General features: G+C 40.2%; 1 protein-coding gene across 9 annotated transcripts in view; it reads right to left on the reverse strand.

Moving 5' to 3' along the window:
- Window positions 1-15,275, reverse strand: part of LOC101611396 (E3 ubiquitin-protein ligase RNF14-like) — a 53,665-nt gene that overhangs the window by 16,625 nt on the left and 21,765 nt on the right. For all 9 annotated transcript variants that reach the window (XM_045140207.1, XM_045140204.1, XM_045140200.1 and 6 more), the window contains one exon: window positions 10,714-10,840. The gene's annotated coding sequence lies outside the window, so the exon portion shown is untranslated. The remainder of the gene's footprint in view (window positions 1-10,713; window positions 10,841-15,275) is intronic.

The raw sequence follows: 15,275 nt of genomic DNA on the forward strand, positions 1-15,275 counted from the left end.
ATTTTCCCCTCACACCGCGCTCTCCGCAACTCGGGAAACGTGAGGGGAGAGCGGCAGCGAGCAGCGGAGGAGCAGACCGCGAGGTAGAAGAACACGTGGAGCAGCGAGAGAACCAGAGCAGCTGCGGCTCCCTCCCCTCCCCCAACGCCTGAACACAGCTCCAGCGAACACAGCAGCGGCCGGGGACCCGGCCACGCCAACTTGGGCTGACAGCGGGACCCAAGCAGGAGCAGAGTTCGGCAGCAACATCAGCGGCTCCAGCACCGGTACCAGCGGCCACAGCAGCAGCGGACCCAGGAGCGGCAGCGGCGGAAGATCCCGCAGCAGCGGCTTCGGGGGGAGCAGCGGCGGTGGACACGGCAGCGGCAGCTTCAGCAGCGGTGGTGGCACCGGCGGTGGAAGCTATGGCAGCAGCAGAGGCAGCAGCACAGGCAGCAGCAGAGGCAGCAGCAGCGGCTCGGTTTGCCCCGTAGGAAAAGCAAGTGCCCAGCTCCAGAAATCAGAACAGCAGCCCGACGACCCAGGCAGCAACTTGACTGAGACCAAAATCACCCAAGGTAACTGGGATTGCACCAGGGAAGGGTCTCACTTGGTCACAAGCTGACTTGGATCCCTCAACAGACCAGAAATCTAAACCTCTTTGTTGATAGAAGATCTGGTCATTATAATAACTACTCTTGCATACATACTCGGGACTGTTTTTGATTGAATGTGTACAGTGTTTAGTTAAATTTTAGAATCTACCTGTATTTTATTCCACTCAGCCAGCTTGAATACTCCTATAGCAGGGAATCTCAACCCCTAAGAACATCTTTGGAGATACTCTGAGAGTCTTAAGAGCCACACCTAATACCTTAAGGTCATACCCTGAAAATATATTACATCAAATCAATTGATACAGCTAAGAATACACAGCTAGCTAGAAAATCCAAGCATTAACTTAATCCAAGATGCAAAAATATATACATTATAACACAAGAAACACTAAAAAGCAAGACGATATAAATCCACCTAAAAGTATTAATGCATCAGAAATGTCCTCCAGAGAGAAAGAGTTAGAGGAAATGCCTGAGAAAGAGTTCAAAAGAATAATTATAAATATGTTCAAAGAGGTCAAAGAACACATGAAAACAATCAAGGAAGAAATCAAAGAGGAAATCAAAGGAATCAAAGAAGAGGTAGGACACCAATTTAATGAAATAAAGAAGGCAATACAAGACATAAATAGGGAAATAGAAATAATAAAGAAAAACCAGTCAGAATTACTAGCAATGAAGAAATAAAAAACTCTGTAGAAAATCTCACCAGTAGGATGGATGAGGGAGAGGACAGAATATCTAAGCTAGAAGACCAGGTGGCAGACCTAATGCAGTCCAACAAAGAGAAAGACAAACTTATAGAAAAGTATGAGTGGGAATTTCAAGATATTCGGGACACTATGAAAAGATCCAATATAAGAATTCAGGGCATAGTAGAAGGAGAAGAACTCCACTCCAGAGGCATAGTAGGCATCTTCAACAAAATCATAGAGGAAAATTTCCCCCAAATTGGGAAAGAGGTGCCAATACAGATACAGGAAGCCTTTAGAACCCCAGCCAGACAAAACCCAGAAAGAACCTCCCCTCGCCATATTATAATCAAACTTCCAAACACACAAACCAAAGAAAAATTATTGAAAGCAGTTAGAGAGAAAAATCAAGTTACCTACAAAAGCAAGCCCATCAGGATTACAGCAGATTATTCAACACAAACTTTTAAAGCCAGAAGGGCTTGGAGTGATATATTCCAAGTTCTGAAAGATAACAACTGTCAACCAAGGTTACTTTATCCTGCAAAGTTATCCATTCAAATAGATGGAGAAATAAAGACATTCCATGACAAAAGCAGGTTAAAGGAGTATTTGAAGACAAAACCAGCACTACAGAAAATACTTGATAGAATCCTCCATGCTGAACAAAAGGAAAAGCACACATATAAGGAACCTAGAAAAAACAAGCTATACTCAAATACCAGTTAACAGAAGAGAGCACAGGTAGAACCAGTAACACACACACACAAAAATGGCAAACATAAATACACACCTTTCAATAATATCTCTTAATATCAACGGTCTCAATGCCCCAACGAAAAGACATGGATTTGCAGACTGGGTTAAAAAGCAGGATCCTACAATTTGTTGTCTCCAAGAAACTCACCTTTCTACAAAGGATAGACATTATCTTAGGGTGAAAAGTTGGAAGACGGTGTTTCAAGCAAATGGGCCTAGAAAACAAGCAGTGGTTGCTATCCTAATATCAGACAGGGTAGACTTTAGTCCAACATTAGTCGAGAAAGATAAGGAAGGTCACTTTATATTGATTAAGGGCACACTCCAACAGGAGGACATTACAATCCTAAATATATATGCACCTAACATGGGGGCTCCCAAATTCGTCAAACAAACACTATTAGAACTAAGGTCACAGATAACACCAAACACAGTGGTGGTGGGTGACTTTAACACCCCACTCTCATCAATTGACAGGTCATCCAGGGAAAGAATAAACAGAGAGGCATCTGGACTAAATGAGGTCATAGAAGGAATGGACCTAACAGATATATACAGGACATTTCATCCAAAGGCTGCAGAATATACATTCTTTTCAGCAGCACATGGAACATTCTCTAAAATAGACCATATATTAGGACACAAAGCAAATCTTAACAAATTCAGGAAAACTGAAATAATTCCTTGCATTCTATCTGACCACAATGGAATTAAACTACAAATCAGTAGCGAGAAAGGCTATAGAGCATACACAAAATCATGGAAACTAAACAATACAATACTAAATGATGAGTGGGTCAATGAAGAAATCAAAAAATTTATAGAGTCAAATGATAATGAGAACACAACATACCAAAATCTCTGGGACAAAATGAAGGCAGTTCTAAGAGGTAAACATATAGCCTTAAGTGCCTATATTAAGAAATTAGAAAGGTCGCAAGTAAACGACCTAATGCTTCGCCTTAAAGCCTTGGAAAAAGAAGAACAAGGCAAACCAAAAATTAGTAGACGGGAAGAAATAATAAAGATTAGGGCAGAAATTAATGAAATAGAAACAAAAAGAACAATCCAAAGAATTAATGAAACAAAGAGTTGGTTCTTTGAAAGGATAAACAAGATTGATAAACCCTTAGCAAATCTGACCAAAAGAAAGAGAGAAGAGACACAAATTAATAAAATCAGAGATGAACAATGCAACATCACAACAGATTCCAGAGAAATTCAAAAAATCATAGGGACATACTACAAAAGCATATACTCCACAAAGTATGAAAATCTGAAAGAAATGGATGATTTCCTTGATCTATATGACCTACCTAAATTAAATCAAAATGAGATTAATCACTTAAATAGACCTATAACAAACATGGAGATCCGAACAGTTATCAATAATCTCCCAACTAAAAAAAGCCCAGGCCCGGATGGATTCACTGCTGAATTTTACCAGACTTTTAAGGAAGAGCTAACACCATTGCTTCTTAAGCTTTTCCAGGAAATAGAAAAAGAAGGAATTCTACCAAACTCCTTCTATGAGGCCAGCATCACCCTGATACCAAAACCAGGCAAAGATAGAACAAAAAAAGAAAATTACAGACCAATCTCCCTCATGAACATAGAGGCAAAAATTCTCAACAAAATATTGGCAAACAGAATACAAGAGAATATCAAAAAGATCATTCACCCTGACCAAGTAGGCTTTATCCCAGAGATGCAGGGATGGTTCAACATACGCAAATCTATAAATGTAATACATTACATAAACGGGTTGAAGGACAAAAATCACATGATCATCTCATTAGATGCAGAGAAAGCATCTGACAAAATCCAACATCCCTTCATGATAAAAGTCCTACAGAGACTGGGAATAGAAGGAACATATCTCAATATAATAAAGGCTATTTATGACAAGCCTACAGCCAACATATTACTAAATGGGGAAAAACTGGAAGCTTTTCCACTAAAATCAGGAACAAGACAAGAGTGTCCACTGTCCCCACTTCTATTTAATATAGTTTTGGAAGTCTTAGCCATAGCAATAATGCAAGAGACACACATAAAAGGGAAAGAAATTGGAAAGGAAGAAATCAAGTTATCATTATTTGCAGATGACATGATTCTATACATAAAGGACCCTAAAGACTCTACTAGCAAGCTGTTAGAGCTGATCAAAACCTACAGCAATGTAGCAGGATACAAAATAAATACACAGAAATCAGTAGCCTTCATATATGCTAACAACAAACACACAGAGGATGAAATCAGAGAATCACTCCCATTCACAATTGCATCAAAAAAAATAAAATACCTTGGAATAAACCTAACCAAGGAAGTAAAGAATCTATACAATGAGAACTTTAAAACACTCATGCGAGAAATTGCAGAAGACACTAGAAAGTGGAGAAACATCCCTTGTTCCTGGATTGGAAGAATCAATATTGTGAAAATGGCAATCTTACCTAAAGCAATCTACACATTTAATGCAATCCCTATCAAAATTCCAAAGGCTTTCTTCATGGAAATAGAAAAAACAATCCAAAAATTCATTTGGAATCACAAAAAACCTCGAATATCTAAAATAATACTGAGCAACAAAAAAGAGGCTGGTGATATCACCATACCTGATTTTAACCTATACTACAGAGCCATAGTAACAAAAACAGCATGGTACTGGCACAAAAACAGACATGTAGATCAGTGGAACAGAATAGAGGACCCAGATGTAAGCCCAAGTAGCTATAACCACCTGATATTCGATAAAAATGCCAAAAATACTCATTGGAGAAGAGACAGCCTCTTCAGCAAATGGTGTTTTGAAAACTGGATAAATATCTGCAGAAGGATGAAAACAGATTCTTCTCTCTCGCCATGCACAAGAATTAAGTCCAAATGGATTAAAGACCTTAACATCAGACCGGAAACTTTGAAACTGCTAGAGGAAAAAGTAGGGGAAACCCTTCAACATATTGGTCTTGGCAAAGACTTTCTGAATACAACCCCAATTGCTCAGGCAATAAAACCACAGATTAACCACTGGGACCTAATGAAATTACAAAGATTTTGCACCGCAAAGGACACAGTGAAAAAAGCAAAGAGGCAACCTACAGAATGGGAAAAAATCTTCGCCAGCTATATATCTGATAGAGGATTAATATCTAGGATATACAAAGAACTCAAAAAGTTAAATAATAAGGAATCAAACAAGCCAATCAAAAAATGGGCTATGGAGCTAAATAGAGAGTTCTCAAAGGAAGAAATACGAATGGCATATAAGCATCTAAAAAAATGTTCTGCGTCACTAGTCATCAGGGAAATGCAGATTAAAACTACATTGAGATTCCATCTCACTCCTGTCAGATTGGCCACCATCATGAAAACAAATGATCATAAATGTTGGCGGGGATGTGGAAAAAAAGGAACCCTTCTGCACTGCTGGTGGGAATGCAATCTGGTCCAGCCATTGTGGAAAACAGTGTGGAGGTTCCTAAAACAGCTAGAGATTGATCTACCATATGACCCAGCTATAGCGCTCCTAGGCATATGTCCAAAGGACTCATCTCATTTCCTTAGAAGTACATGCTCAACCATGTTTATTGCTGCTCAATTTATAATAGCTGGGAAATGGAACCAGCCTAGATGTCCCTCAACAGATGAGTGGATAATGAAGATGTGGTACATTTATACAATGGAGTTCTACTCAGCGGTAAAGAAAAATGAAGTTATGAAATTTGCAGAAAAATGGATGGACCTGGAAAGTATTATACTAAGTCAGGTAACCCAGGCCCAGAAAGCCAAGCACCACATGTTCTCTCTCATATGTGGATCCTAGCTACAGATGACTGGGCTTCTGTGTGAGAATGAAAATACTTAGTAGCAGAGGCCAGTAAGTAGAAAAGGAGACATAAAGGGTGGAGAAAGGAAGGGAGGAGGATACTTAATAGGTTGATATTGTATATATGTAATTACAATGATTGTAATGGGGAGGTAATATGATGGAGAATGGAATTTCAAACAGGAAAGTGTGGGGGTGGGGAGGGAGGGAATTACCATGGGATATATTTTATAATCATGGAAAATGTTAATAAAAATTTAAAAAAAAAATTTTTTTAAATTAAAAAACAAGTGTTGAGATCTGGGCTGGAGAGATGGTTAAGCACTTGCCTGTGAAGCCTAAGGACCCCAGTTCAAGGCTTGATTCTCTAGGACCCACATTTCCAGATGCACAAGGGGGTGCACGTGTCTGGAGTTTGTCGGCAGTAGCTAGAGGCCCTGGCGCACCCATTCTCTCTCTATCTACCTCTTTCTCTGTCTGTCGCTCTCAAATAAATAAATAAATAAAAATGAAGAAAATTATTTTTTAAAAAAAAGTGTTGAGATCTAAAACAATGACACACCAACAAGCATTTGGAAAAATGTGGCTGTAGGTATGTTTAAAAAAGTGGGTGGTACAAATGTATTAAATACAAGTTAATACAAGTTAGGTATCAGAATGGTTATATGATACCAGCTTCATAATTATACTAAGACGCTGCAGGCCACAACATAGGCATGGAAATTGCTTAACATTGTGAAGATGGCAATTTTACCAAAGGCAATATACAGATTTAATGCAATTCCAATTAAAATCCCAACACTGTGCTTCACAGAGATAGAAAATATGATCTCAAATTTCATATGGAAAGGCAGAAGGTCTTGGATATCCAAGCATATCCTCAGCAAAAGAAACACCTCTGGAGGGATCACCAGACCTGATACAAAGCTATATTACAAAGTCATAGTAATAAAAACAGCATAGTACTGGCATAAAAACAGGAGTATAGACCAATGGAATAGACTTGAGGACCTGGACTTTGGGTCAAGCAACTACAGCTACTTGATATTTAACAAAGGCTCGAACATTATAGGCTAGAAAAAAAAACACAGAATCTTCAACAAATGGTGCTGGACAAACTGGATAACCACATGCAGGAAATTGAAACTTGATCCACACATCTCACCATGCACTGCACTCAAGTCCAAATGGATCAAAGACATCAATATAAGACCAGAAACTCGGCTATTCCTGGAAAAAATATAGGAAAAACTTTCCATGATATAGGAATGGAAAGAGACTTCCTGAACAAAACCCCAGTAGCTCACAATCTTAAACAGTCACTCAAGCAATGGGATCACATGAAGCTGAAGAGTTTCTTTACAGATAAGCATACAGTAAGCAAAGCCAATAGATTACCAACAGAATGGAAGAAAATATCTGCTGATTATCCAACCAACATAGGCCTAATTACTAGGATCTACAAAGAACTAAAAAACCTAAACAAAATGGGGCAAAGAGCTAGACAGGCAATTCACAGAGGAAGAAATACAAATGGCAAACACACACTTAAGAAAATGTTTATCATCCATAAGCATCAGGGAAATGCAAGGTACAACAACTATAAGGGATTCCACCTTACATCAGTAAGGACAGAAAACATCAAAATATCAAATGAAAATAAATGCTGGTGAGGATGTAGAGAATTAGGAACCCTCGTCCACTGTTGGTGGGAATGTAAGATGGTACGACCACTTTGCAAAGCAATATGGAGACTCCTGAAAAAGCTGACTATAGTGTTACCAACAGACCCAGTTATTCCTTGCTGGGCATGTACCCAAAAACCTTCAAACCACAGTCCAGAGAGATTTGCTCAACCATGTTTATAGCAGCTCAATCTGTCAGAGCTAAGAGCTGGAATCAACCCAGATGTCCATCACTAGAAGAATGAATAACTAAGATGTGGTATATCTACACAATGGAATTCTACACAGCAGTAAGAAAAAAGTGACACAATGAAATTTGAGGAAAAATGGTTGAACCTGGAACAGATAATTCTTAGTGAACTTACCCAATCACAAAAAGAAAACTGCCACATAGTCTCACTCATCTACAGCACCTAACCTGAATCTACCCAAGATGCCAACATACCCAGCAAGCATCTCAAGGACTAGACAATAGGGTGGGTGGGGAGGGAGAGGAGAGTAAGGGAGGGGCTGGGAAAGACAAATCTGGAACCAAATAGCAATGGGTACCATAAAATTCTACATCCTAAAAGGCAGACCAAAAGGTTGAACCTTCACCAGGCCCTTAGAGGGAACACCTGAGCCACAAGACACTGGAGAGGGTATGATGAAGACTGACCTTAATGTTCTACAGCTTCTCTCTCCCTCTCCTTCTTCTGCTCTCTCTCTCTTCTCTCTAACTCTTTTATATTAGTTATCTTTTTCTTCCTTTTTTTAGTGGGCACTGACCTGTAACTCCCAGTACCGGCATATGGCTATCATCCACAATGAGCTTTTGATCAGAGAGACTTACAAGGTTTCCTAAAAGAAAGACAGAGTACTTGATGACCCACCAAAGGTTAATGGTAAGACCCTACTGCTGAAGACACCATATGCGGTTGACACATAAAATGGAATGACATGGCTGGAAGCTGGAAAAGAGTCAGTCCCCAGACAGCCAGAGCGTCTATTCCCAGAAGGTGCTACATGGGCAACCGTGGGAAAATGACCAATATCTGTCAAAGCAACTCATGGTCTAACCTACTTGGCAGCAAATAACCTGTTGTGATGCTCACACAAATGCAATAGTGGTGCACAGCCATGGTGAGGAACCAACTGCTCTTGATTTGGCTAACTGATCCCCTCAGTGGAATGGACCCATAGCTGGAGCTGGGAAATAAGTCAGAACCATATCCAAACATGAGCCCATTCTCCATTATCAAGCTACCACTAATTGTGAGCTACAAGAGGGCCTACACCTATTAAATTCTCTATAAAAAAAAATAAGGATTATCCCATTTGTCTGTGCTAACTTTACTCTCCATTGGAGAATCTGCTTCTCTTTTTCTCAGATAGACACAGATCCTAAGGAGAGAACCACCCCATCATACCTCAAAAGGGCCCCAGCAGAAACTAAGAACAATGGGCAAAACAGGCAAGGGTGCTATTTTCTTGGTGAACTGGGTACCAGCACAAGGCTGAAGGAGATCGACACAAAGAACAATCAACTCCTACCATATCAGATATCCTGAGACCCAGAGGCTCCCAACACCTCATCACTGAAGCAGACCAAAAACGAACCCAACATGACTCAGGCAAATTTTGCAGAAGAGGGGGCAAAAAGAATGTCAGAGCCACACGTTGGGTCATGATATGCAGAGACATTTCTCCTACCTATAACTGTGGGTTAACTCTACAGGGCATGACCCATATCCCTCCACAAGAAGAGGCCAGAGGAAGGGGGTAGAACATGGATGAGCCTAACAATGGTACTAACTTGACTGTAGTCACTGAGTACAAAACTAATTAATAAAAAATAATAAATTTAAAAAATTAAATTAAATTAAAAAAATATTTTTAAGAAGTATTTCTGGTGATGGATATGTTGATTTGCTTTTCTTAATCATTAACACTGCAAAAATATAACATCAAAGTATCTTTCCTAAACATATATCATCTATGCTTTATAAGAAAACAATAGGGACTTGAGAGATGGCTTAGTGGGTAAGGCACTTGCCTTCAAAGTCTATCTTAAAGATCCAGGTTAGAATCCTCAGTTCCCACAAAAGCAAAATGCACAAGGTGGTACTTGCGTCTGGAGTTCATTTGCAGTGGTTAGAGTTCCTGGCACCCAGTCTCTCACCTTCTTTCTCTATCTGCCTCTTCCTTCCTTCCTTCTCTCTCAAATAAATAAAAATGTTTTTAAAAGACAACAGTAGAATGAAAAATAGATCAAAATGGTATATGTATTGCGCAATAAAATCCATATGACTTTCTCTTTACTGTGATTTCATTCTAACTAGCTCACTAGGAATGTAACCTGGCTTCCTTACAGACATCTTTCCTAAGTGACCTTCAGAAACATAAGTATTCGAGAAAATGCCATGCTGAGATTAAAAATGAGGCACACCCAGAGCCCTGCTAACTGACAATGGAAGACAGACTTATGTCGCAGATCAGGTAACCTGGATCCATAGGTTAATCAATGCATACACTCTTGTGTTCTTTCTGGTCGATAATTTATACCAAAACAATGCAGAAATGCAAAAGAGAGACACAGATCAGGCATTTTTTGTTCCTCAATTTCTACACAAAAGGTAGTGATCAGTTTCACATACACTGTGAGTGTGTGTGTGTGTATGTGTAAAATGTGTTTTCATGTAGTAATTTCTATAACTGTTGAGTCATCTACCTGATCCTATTTACTGATTTCTGTTAATGGGGTGAAGAATTGTCACCGAGGTTGGGCCATATAGTGTCAGGTTCCAAACCACATTGAGACCTTGTGCCAATTCTGTGAGGACACCTTGCCTATACTATCTGGTTCTCTGGGAACTTTTTTGTTTTAGTTTTTGTAGGTAGAGTTTCACTCTAGTCCTAGCTGACCTGTAATTTACTACATAGTATCAAGGATGGACACGAATTCACAGTGATCCTCCTGCCTCAGCCTCCCAAGTGCTGGGATTGAAGGCGTGCACCACAACGCCTGGCATGTGGGACCTTTCTAGAGATTAAAATACAGGCAAGTGCACCGTTACTGAAAAAGCAACTACAAGAGTGGAAACAGCAATCTCTGTATCAACCACTTCTCCAGATGATGTTGCAGGCACAAAGAAGAAGGAAAAGCCCCTTACCTCGATTACCTCCTTTACAGTTGTTTCCCTGGTTAAGAAAGCAGCAGGTGGGATGAATCAGAGGTGTTCAAGATGGGTTTCAGGCTTCAGGCAGGTGTACAGATTTTCTTGTTGGGAACTGAGTTTTCTGGAAAAACAAAGAAGTACTACTGAGCTATTCCCAAAGCTCAGGAAAGTCATGGTTTGTGTGAAAAACACCTTCACTGTACAGACAAATCCAACAGTTCATAATCATACAAGATACACAACAACAGAAAGAGTGGCTGGAGGAAAGATTGCCCTGTTGTGATCTCCATAGTATGTTAAAATATTCCATCAAAATGCCTGGTCCTGCAGAATACTAGGGAAATGGTCTAAGTGGTGTCGGGAGAGATCCAAGATGTAGGAGAGGAGGGGGTGGAAGAAAGGCTAAGGAAAATTAAAGATGGTATGAAAAGCCTTGAATATGCAAAACATTACAGGCTATTACTTCCTAGACTCTTGAACAAAAGAATTAGAAGGTTAATGCCCTATTACTAAAGATACCATATGATTGGGTTGCAGGTCACTGAGAAATAAAGTAGGAACTGAGCTGGAAAGACCTCTGCAGCCAGTTTGATGAGAAATTTCATCAACAGTCTTAACCAGCATTGTGCCACGAAAGCTATGGAGCTGGGCAGCAAAGACAAACATACCAACTAGTGCAATGGTGGCAGGTCTGTTATGGGAGAAAACAACTATTCTCTGGGGTTAAGACACACTCCATGGAAGGGAATTCATAGTTGGTTCTGAAAATAAAACCAAAAGCCTATGACATGTGAGAATACTTAGGGAGTAAACTACCACTGTTCTCAGGCTAAATGCATATATGATAACCACAAAAAATGCGTTCTAAATACTTATGTTTATGCCCATGTATCAATGCTAATGTCGTGTTGGTTACAGAAGCTTCTCTTTCCAACTATAGAGACCACTGGGGAGACTCAAAACTAATGAAAGTGCTGAGAAGTGACAGTGGAGTGCTCAGTATGAACAGATACATTTCAAAAGCACCCTACAAGTCACAGGAATCATTGTGGAAGAGGTTCAGGGAAGACAGGGCCAAAAGAAAATGAGGACTGGCCCACAATACTGGCTTTCAGAGTAGCCATGACAATCATAACTTCATAATAGCTGATGCTACCAACAAGAGACCTGAATAAGAACATAGAAAAAATGATGACACCAAAATCAAACAGAAACTAGTTGCAAAGATGAAGGTGTCAGGCATGGTGGTGCAACCTATTAATCCTAGGACGCAGGAGGCAGAGGTAGAAAGAGTGCCTTGATGTTGACTCAGTGTGAGGCTACATAGTGAATTCCAGGTCAGCCTAGGCTATAGTGAGACCAATCATCAAAAATAAAAATAAAAATGATGACATTCACTGAAAGTAGCATAGGGAACAGAGGACAAAGTAAGGTGGTAGACAGGGATTATGATCAAGGTATATTGTCTACATGTATACAGGTTGTTTTAAAGTTATTAGAATGTTACACAGAAAGAGCCTACACCTGACCTATTACAACAAGACAATCTTATGGTCCCAGGTAGGTTTTCCTACCACATGATGTATCATCCCTTTGTGTTTGTTTCTGCTTGTGCTCTGAGGCATTTGGTACGTGGCAGGCTGCAAAGGATGAGGATGAAGCCTTATTTGCTTGTCCCATGCAGAGTATCAAGTGCACTACCCACAACACATAAGGAAAGGCACTAGGAGATTTCAAACATGGTTCAACCACTACACCAGAAACACAATCAAAAACTAAGGGCACAAATAGCGCCACAAGATTCATACAGAAGAGGTATGAGTGAGCTGCTCAGTGAGGCTGGCAGGCCCTACTGGCAACACTGTCCAAAGGTTCAAAATCTCAGGGCTGGAGAGATGGATCAGCAGTTAAGGTGCTTGTCTACACAGCCTAATGACCAGAGTTCAATTCCCCAGTATCCATTAAGACCAGATGCACAGAGTGGTGCATGTGTCAGGAGTGCATTTACAAGTGTCTGCAGGCCCTGGCACACCTATTCTGTCTGTTTCTCTTCTATCTCTCTGTCCTTGCAAATAAATAATAATATTTTTTAAAAGCTCAAAATCGGGCCGGAGAGATGGCTTAGTGATTAACATGCATGCCTGTGAAGCTTAAGGACCCAGGTCAGACTCCCCAGAACACACATTAGCTAGATGTACAAGATGACACTTGAATACAAGGTGGCACATGTGCACAGGTGGCACATACATCTGGAGTTTGTTTGCAGTGACTTAAGGCTCTGGCATACCAATTCACTTTCTCTGAGAGCATAAACTAAAAAGTTCAAAATGTCTTGACTATACTGTAAAATTAAAACAAGTTAAATATACATAATGGCATAGAGTCAACATTCACACTGCAAGGATAGCATTGGGCATAGCAACAAAAGATTGAAGCAAAGCATAGTCTAAAACAAAAAGGGCAAATATCAAATCCTGTAGCTCCATGTGCAGCATCTAAGACCTACAATGAAGTTTCAGGGACTCCAATTGCACACCTCAAGTTGGGCTGCCCAGAGCACAGGGAAAAATCTATCTCAAGCTAGCAGCTCTCCTTGGAAGCTGTCCAATAGTCCTGGCTTTTCCAAAATCCCAGAGTTTCCACTCCAAGCCACAGTTCATCCTCATAGCTTTATGGGGCCTCCACAAAGGGACTCCAGAAAACCTGCCAAATATCGCCTAGTGACCATTTCAAAGAAACCACTTTGCCACTGTGCAAATCCATTGAAACCACTCTTTCTGTTACACTTCCATAGCATCAAGTAGAGTACAAAATTTGTTAATCTGGGAGAGAATAAAGCCAACTTCCAGGAGCAGGAAAACTTCAACATTCTACCTTTATGCCAATTTCACACAAAACAGTCAAAATTGCTCCTACTGTCCCAATGCAGACCAGTGAACTAAATCTAAATGATGATAATCTCTTAATCAATTGTAGATGAAATAGGCAGCAGTCTCCAGCCCAAAACTTTTACTCTTTCTGTGCCATATCCTGCTCACACCAGTACATTTCTCATAAACTCCACCTTGCTGAAGTACTCAGGACACAGGAAGAACACGCAAGCCTCTCACACCAGCTGCCTCTATTCCAGCCCATACAAACTTTTTTCTTCCCCTCATAAACCAAGCCTCCACGGTTCACAGTACTAACTGGATTTAGGTGTAACTCTTACTAGAATGGTTCATCAAACTGATCTTAGAGTACTGCAAGCTGTTGCTTACTCCAAGGTTTCAAATCCTTCCATATTCTTCCTGCAAATCAATTCCAAAACACCAAAAGCCACCTACTCAGGTTTTTAGGAGTAACAAGCCCACATCTCTGGTACAAAATTTCTACTGTGGTTACCTTCTTGCTGTTAGGATAAAACACCCTAACAAAAGCTGCTGATAGGGGACCTTTATTTTGGCTTACACTCTTAAGAGGAAGCTTCATGGTGGCAGGAAAAAGCATGGCATGATCAGAGGCTGGACATCACTCTGCAACAGCAGATGAAATATAGCAGCAAGGGAGTGAGCCAAGCTCTTGCAATGGGAGTTGACTAAAACACCCTAAAGCCTGTCCCCAACAACCTTGTCCAGAAAGTCTCCACATCCCAAATTGTCACTAACTGGGGACAAAGCCTTCAAAACACACAAGTTTATGGGAACAACTAATTCAAATCACTACACAACTGTACTTGAGTAACACTGGAGAGTATATCTTTAAAAAACTGGAAGAAAATATGACCAATAAAAGTCTAACTTTTGGGATGGAAAGTTGGCTCAGTGGCTAAGGCATTTGCCTGCAAAGCCTAATGACCTGAGTTCAGTTCCCCAGTAGTAAGCCAGATGCACATGATTGCGCATGTATCTGGAGTTCATTTTCAGTGGCTGAAAGCCCTGGCATGCTAATTCTATTTCCCTCTCTCACTCACACTCACTTACTCTCTCTCTCTCTCAAATAAATAAATAAATAATTTTTTAAATTAAAACAAATACTTTTAGGGCTGGAGAGATGATTCATAGGTTAATGTGCTTGCCTGAAAACCCTAATGACCTGAGTTTGATTCCCCAGTACCCACATAAAGCCAGACGCACAAAGTGGTGCATGTGTCTAGAGTTTGTTTGCAGTGCCTAAAGGCCCTGGCATGCATGCTCATTCACACACACACATATGAAAAATATTTTTAAATACTTTTAAAGTCTAACTTTAAAAAAATTATTTAAAGCACAAAAAGACAGAGAAGAGAGAGAGAAAGACAGAGACAAAATGCATGCAAGGTCTTCTAGCCATTGCAAATGAACTCCAGATGCACGTGACACTTTATACATCTAGTTTTATGTGGGAGCTAGGGAATCAAACTCTGGTTGTTAGGCTTTTCAGGTAAGTGCCTTAACTGCTAAGCCATCTCTTCAGCCCAAGTCCAACTTTGATTATGGGATAAAGAGTTCAAATCCAGGTCCAGGATCATGCCAAGAAAAAGCACTACATAGGAGCTATATCCATATTGCCCCTTTCCACAGGCTAAAACATAAAAT

This window comes from Jaculus jaculus, chromosome X, assembly GCF_020740685.1.
Source record: "Jaculus jaculus isolate mJacJac1 chromosome X, mJacJac1.mat.Y.cur, whole genome shotgun sequence".
NCBI lineage: Eukaryota > Metazoa > Chordata > Mammalia > Rodentia > Dipodidae > Jaculus > Jaculus jaculus.